We start from the raw sequence: 7,349 nt of genomic DNA on the forward strand, positions 1-7,349 counted from the left end.
GTGGCCATGCTCTGTCCTTCATTCAGCCGAGGGCAGCGATGCCTGGCTGGTGCCTGGTCAAAGGAGAGAAGTGGGAAATGTAGGCACGGTGGGCTTGGTCTGCACATAGGTGGGATTTTCCTGCACTCTTCTCCCCTGAAAGCACACAGTGTACACTTCTGCTTTTTTAATCTGCCCCTGTTGCAGTGGTGGGAAGCTGCTGTTCCTGCTGGCTGCTGCACAGTAGAGTGAGGGGATCCCAGATTGGGTACCAACGAAGAGCCATCCCTGTCCAAACCCCCGCTGCTCCCACCTGGCACTATGTGGTTACACCCCTGCTCCCATTGCCTGCTCGCAGCAGCACTGGGCGTGCTTGGTGCCTTTGCACAGCTCTCGTGGAAGCTCTGGCTCTGCTGGGTGTCTCCCTGGCAAAGCACAGAGCAGGAGCTGCTCTTTTAGGTGCGACAGAAAGCTGAAAGAAGCGAAAACGGTACAAAGCAAAATGCAGAAATTTCCTTTGAGTGTATAAAGGTCTAAAAGTTGGAAAAATGATGTGCAATATTGCATTGTGCGTGGTGCAGACAGCAGGTCCCGATAAGACACCTGCCCCGTGCTGAATGAAGGCTCCTGTTCAGCTGCAATGTGTGTGTGGCAGCGACGCAAACAGATCTGTTTCCCTGCTGGTGCTGGGGAGGGTTCCTCACTGCAGCACAATGGCCCCCATTCACAGCCCTGTGTGGGGAGTGCTGGCCCTGTTGTGCCCACAGATTGTTTCCTGTCCAGCTCTGCTGAGACAGAAAGAGGCTTCGGGCTGACGAGCGGACTTTGACGATGGCTCGGAAAATATTATTTCATGGGACAGCCTGTGCCTCCCACACCGCTGGAAAAGAGAAAGAAATAGGCTGAGGCTTGATTAATGCATGGAGATTGAAACCAGGCAATACTTTTACGCTGTGTTTTCTTGGAATGAATGGGAATCATTGTGGTGTGAGGCAGCAGAAGATGTGCTGGGTTCATCTCTCCCATTTGCACACACCAGCTCTGTCTCTTTGCTATGAATAGGTGACGGAGGAGCCAATATGGCTTGGGTGGGATGGAGATGTGGGGCTGAATCCTCTCTCCTTTATCAGATCCAGGGATGTGCATGGGAGCACTAAATGGAAACACCTCTTCCTGCTGCGTGGTGGGGCTGGAGGGAAATTCCGTGCCCTGAGCTCTGCGTGTTCCTCAGCCACTGCTCCTTCCTGCAGTGCAGCCTCTGGTTACAAAACAAAGCTGTTGCAAGATGCTTATTAAGCACCTCTTAATTAACCTGTCCTGGAGGTATATGTTTATTACTCAGTGATGGTTATTGAGCTGGGAGCTTCCCCCTTCTGGGTGCTGAATGTTTTCCCCGTGCACTGAATGCCTGGCTTTGTGTCCCTCAAGCAAGTGTGGGTGGGTTTTGACTCCTTGGGTGCTGCATTTCTCATCACGGCTCATTAATTAATCTCAGGACTTCTGCTCTGTTCCTTGAGCAGCGCTGGGAAGGCACTGGGCATAGCAGTGTGTGGATTGGAGGCATGGATGCCCTGCCATATAGGTGCACGTGGTCCAAGGCAGCTTGCACTGAACACTTCTGCTTCCCAGCTCGTTGCAATGTCAGAGGCTGAATGTGGGATCTTCCTGTGCCTTGCTGCTCGGTCTGTGATAAGGAGAGATGCAGCAGGGAGCAGAGACATCTTGATTGGGGTCTGTCGTGACGGGACGCGGGGAAATGGTTTCCTGTGCCATCCCTCGTGGGTCTGTGCACACCAGCTTTGATCTGCACTGCAATTCCCATTAAAATAAAAGAAAGGGCAAATAAAAGAGCAGAGAAAGAAAAAGTCATTATCCCTATTTATCTTATCAAGATAAGGCTAAACAAGGCTCACTTTGAGCAAGGGGCTGGCTCTGCACTGCAGCCCGTGCCTCTCTGTAGCAGCGTGGATTGAAAATAAACCTTCCTAGGAGGGGAAGCAGTTTGAATGAAGACATTGTTACCGTACAAGATGTGATAATGGGGCTTTTTATAGCTACATCTGTTAGTAAATTGTTTAGTTCCAGGTCTGGGGCTGCATAAAGGCGCCGCTGCGGTGCTTTTTCACACTCTCTCCAGGCGCATTTTAGCAGCGATGTTGCAGGACAGGGAAGGGAGGAACCGTTTCTGTGCTTTTCATTCTATTCTTACCTACTGGCACAGGTCCCCAGCAGTGTGCAGTGCATGGCAATTACTTAAAGCCTCCCCAGCCCATTGGGGAACCCGTGGGTTCATCAACCCTGAGACCTATCCTGGGTCCTCTGGGGATGGTGTGTCCATGGTTGGCTCTTCGGGGATGTCACTTCATTTGTCCAAGAGACAAGAAGGGAAGAGCACACGTGTGCATCTATCTGTGGAATCATAGAATCATTAAGGCTGGAAAAGACCTCCAAGATCCCCAACTCATCCCACTGTGCCCATAACCACGTCCCTTAGTGCTACATCCCTGCAGTTCTGGAGCACCTCCAGGGATGGTGACCCCACCGCTCCCTGGGCAGCTGTGCCAGTGCCCAGCCACTTTTTCCAAGAAGTTTCTCCTGTATCCCATATGAACATCCCCTGGTACAACTTCAGGCCATCGCCTCTCATCCTATCATTCTCATGCAATGTAATTTTCTATGTGAAACGTGCTTGTGATGTAGAGTCACGCAAAGGGAGAAGGTTGGTGTTTTGGGTGAAACTATAAATGTTAACGGGCAGCTTGTATTGAGGTTTATAGGTGGGCCGCAATCCCAGCCCTGCTTTTAGACCACCCAGCCTGTCTGTGTGTTTGATTTCTCAAAAATATTTTAATAACCTTTATAGGGTTCTGTATCTGCCTCCAGCTCAAGCCCTACTCTCGATCAATGCGGCCACATCATTAAAATCACGTTATTTATGGGCGTGCCTATATGAATATGTAAAAATTTAGATTTGGGTGTAGCTAAAAGAAGAAATGGGCTCAGTGCTGTGCAGTGAGGCTGTCCTTGTGCATCTCTGCAGTTTTGGGGTTGTTGTGCATCCAGGGATGAAGGTGCTTTTGTTTGCTCTGGGTCCTCTCTGCAAAGCTTTAGTTCTGCAGTGTGATCATAGAATGAAGCATCCCCTGGTGCTTGTCTGCCCCAAGCCTCCCTCTGCCCTTCTTGGGGCTTAATTTCCTTTTTCACACTTTTCCTTCAATCCTGAAGGGCCATTTTAGAGAAGAACATCATCAGGAACAGATTGTTCACTTTGAAGCTGGCACGTGGGGCCTTTCATGCATGTGTATTTTTGCTCTGAGCACCCAGCACACGAAAAGCACAGCTTCGAACATCCCTGGGCACTCCCTGCTGCAGTAAGAGCAGAGGGATGAAACTCAGCATTGTGCCCTGTGGGCAGGGGGAGATGCGGACCATGCATGAGGCTGATAGAGAAAATCAAACAGTTCTGGAAGTAATAGGGCAGATAAAAATATGGATTTTTAACTCCCACCAAGGGAAAAAATAATCCCACACAGTGGGCAGCTCTGCTCTGGCTCTGAGCACATGAGAACGTCCCTGAGCCCTCTGTGAGCTGATGTCCTGTCAAGAGGGGGACTCTGGTGGCATCCATGTCCCCTCTGTGTCACTGTTTCCCCTCCCCACAGCCCACGCTCCTTCACCTGCCTCCTCCCTTTGCCTGGAAGCGATGGCAAAGCGCTGTGAGAGCTGGGGGATTTTGTGCTCTCCAGCTGAAGTTCACGTCCCGGTTGCTGCGGGCAGAGGAGAGAGCAGGTTTAATGATGTTCAACTTTGCTCATGTGCCTTTGGGATAAATTAAAGGTAAAATTTCCTAAAATTGTAAATGTTTACTGCGTGTGGACCCAGGGCTGTGTATGTTTAAGGCTGGCAAGGGGCCAGGCGAGCAGATGGGACGCAGACCGCACGGCACGCTATGCGCAGCGGGGCGGGCGCATCTGGGGAGGTGACAAAAAGCAGCACCAAGAGAGGCATGGAGCAGCCGAGCTGTGCCACCACTGCTCAAGATTGCACGTGTGGGCTGCTGAAACCCCTGCAGCTGGGCATTTGCCAGTTTTAGACCTGTGCATTTGCGGTGTTGGTTTGAGATGTTTGCCTGCGCGGCTCTGAGCTCTGCGTGTTTTCCATTGCTTGGTGCCCCGCGTTATTTCCTTCACTTGTGCCTTTTGCTTCCTTCCAGTTTTACTGATGCCACTTGGAAAGCCCTCGCTCTTTGTAGAGGTTGGGTGGGAGCCTGGCTGTTGGCTTCCCAATGGACTCGACTCAGACTTGATGACCTCCAGAGGTCTCTTCCAACCCCTATGACTCTATGAAAACAAGGCGCTTGCTTTATTTCACCTTTCTGTCCCATAAAACTCCCACTTTCTCCCTGCGTCTGCTCCCAGCCTGCTTGTTGCTGCAGGGAGGACAGCTGCTCTCAGGACGGGAGCACTCCACAGCCCAACCTTGCGTGAGAGGCACCGTCAGTGCTGCACAGAGCTTGGCGTGCCGAGGCAGCTGTGCTGAACAGGTAGGGCAGGTATGGGGAAACGCTCAGGGCCCCGTGCTCACCGCAGGGCTCCTTCCCACCTGTGAGCCCTGATCAAACACCTCTCCAGGCAGCCCGAGTGGGAAGCCATGATGTAATCTTGGGAACCCAAAACAATCGGTCCTTTCATGGCAAGACGATAACAATCAAAACAGTATGTAAGGGCCTGCCATGCAAGAATACACATGCACATTATACACTGGAGGGAATTGAAAGCCGTAGTGAAAAGGGGCTTGTTAAGAATATGTAGCCTGCTTTCATAATCAGTTTGTAAAAGAATAGGCCCTTGAAAACAAGGGTTTAGGCTTATAGAAGGCTTTCTGTGCCTTGACCTTGCAAATATGCAGAGATGCCAACTTTTTTCTGAAAGTGAACTTGGAGTCTCCCAGCGTGATGCCGCGGCGGTTGGCAGTGAGCTGGGGAGCACTCCTGGGGTGCTGGTGCTCCCCGCAGGGTCTCAGCCACAGCTTCACCTCTTCTCCCATTGGAATGCTGCAGGAGTGATCACCTCAACGCAGTGTGGACCCCTCTGTGGGACTCGTGGTGTGCCCAGGTGGAAAAGGTGCCGGAGCACAGCGCTGTGGTGTGCCCATTTTACAGATGGGGAAACTGAGGTTGAGCACTGGGAAAGGAAATATTTCCTCTTTCTGCGTATCAGTGCCTGTCTGTACACTGGGGTTGACCTGAAGCTTATCCTAATGTCTTTTAGGTGGACGTAGGTGACCCATTGGACAGCACAGGCTTTGCTTTGAACACTTTGTCACTTGCACAGTTATTCCCCACCTTTCCCAGTGTAGATCCCAAAGTCTTTGGATGTTTTGCCATTCCCCCCTTGGCCAAACCATCCCGTAGGAGCTGGACTCAATGATCTGTTTCCCTTCCAGCTTGGGTTATGCTGTGATTCTATTCTATCCCATCTCTGTGTCCCACAGCCTTTGGGTCAGCGTGCTCTACGCTGTCTTTGTGCATCTGTTTTACAATGTGTTTCTTTGCAGCAGGGGGAAACCTTCCAAGAATCCCCACCTATTTCCGTAATAAGGAAGCCTTTGTTTTCCTGGTGCACAATGCAGCTTTATGTGATTTGGTTGCTTTCTGACCGACCTCAGTGCCATCAGCTCGACACCAAGGTGTGAGGTGTGCACAAGTTGGCAGCCAAGGGAGGAGGAACATCTCCTGGGACTGTTTTGTTCCCAATTTGGGCACCAGAGCTCAGTGTTCTCTGCCTGAGCACCCGGGTATCTCTAATATGCAGGGAGCCAAGGCAGGATGGACAGAGAGGTTGGAGTGTTCCTGGCCTCTGTGTTACCCTGGATTCATTCTGATCCTGCTGAGATGCTGAGCCCCAAGTGGTGCTCAGGCAGAGCTGCGTGATAGGAAGCACTGAAGGAACAAGTGGCCCCATTGGGTGATGGAGAGTGGATTCAGCAAGTGAGAGCCCTTTGGAGGGACCTGAAGCCATGAGGTGGCAGAGGGATAATGCCACCCTGCAGCTGAGACCCTTTCCCTTGCCACGTCCCAGAGTGCTGGGGCTCAACTGTGTGCTTGAGCCTCGTGCCACTGTGATACCTGCACCTACGTCCTTGGGAAAACCCTAACCCAAAACCTGACCTGGAGTGGGGGACACACTGCTGCTGCCTCCCCCCCCAGGGGAGCCCTGAAGGGTTTGCTATAGGGGCAGAGGGCAGGGAAAGGGCAGGGGCCAGCCCACCCGTCCAGGCTTCTCCCTGGCTTAAATTCCCTTCCCTGTGCCCCTCGGGGCTGCCTCTGTGCATGGGCAGCCCTGCAGCGAGGGGTCAGCGAGGGGGGAGCGTGCTGCTGCTTCCCGTACAGACCCCTCCATTCACACTTCCCTCTCCCACCCCATTAATTTGTTGTGGTTGGGGCTAGTAATAGCTGCTTTGTGCTAAGGCGAGGGAAGGAGGAAAAAAACCCAGCACACAGACAGCGGCTCCAGTGTTTTCTAAAAGGGATGTTTTTCCCCCTCCGTTCTCTCTCTCTTTCCCTTGAATAATGTTTTTGATTGTAATAGCCTGTCCTGGTTAGGGAAACCCACAGCCTCTCCCCCCTTCCCCTCCCCTCTTCTGTAAACCATGGTTGAAGTTTAAACAACCCGGAGAGATTTTTCTCACCAGTCTTATTTTACTAATAGGAAACAAGTGTTTAAAAGGAGCTTTCAGCTGCTGGCCAAGGAACCCCTGACTCTGCCTGCAGAGCTGGGAGTCCCAATAATCCTTGGGACATGCATATGTGTGCATACTGCTGTGGTGGTAGTGGGGAGCAGCCTCTGCTTAATGAGGTGCCTGGTGGAGGGGCTTAGGGTGCAACCACAGATGAGATCAGACAGACCCCACAAGTGCAAATCTTTGTTTCTTGGCCGTCAGCTGCTTCTGTGTTGGATGAGTGGTTGAGTTGGAGAAGGTGCTGGCTCAGGGAGTGTGGGGTGCTCTGAGGGTGGATGCTGTGCTGGCTGCCAGCACGCAGCTGGGGCTGAATTTTGGAGGGGAGATGGAAAGAGGAGAAACCTCACCTTGTTTTCTGCCCTTGAACATCCTTCCAAACCTCTCCTGGCTGTCCTTGAGCTTTTTAAGCTCTAAAAGAGCTGTGTTTTCTGCCACTGGGGATATAGGGCTTTAATTGGAGCAGCTCAAGTTTACCGTGCCTTCCTGTTATAACCCCCTTAAGCCTTTTATCTTTTGTGCCTGAAGAAATGGTCCTCACAGCAGTCTGTGTTCTCCTGCATTACTTTACCAATGGACAGACCAATTCCCTTCCCTTCCCTTCCCTTCCCTTCCCTTCCCTTCCCTTCCCT

Source organism: Meleagris gallopavo, chromosome 20 (assembly GCF_000146605.3).
Source record: "Meleagris gallopavo isolate NT-WF06-2002-E0010 breed Aviagen turkey brand Nicholas breeding stock chromosome 20, Turkey_5.1, whole genome shotgun sequence".
Taxonomy (NCBI): domain Eukaryota; kingdom Metazoa; phylum Chordata; class Aves; order Galliformes; family Phasianidae; genus Meleagris; species Meleagris gallopavo.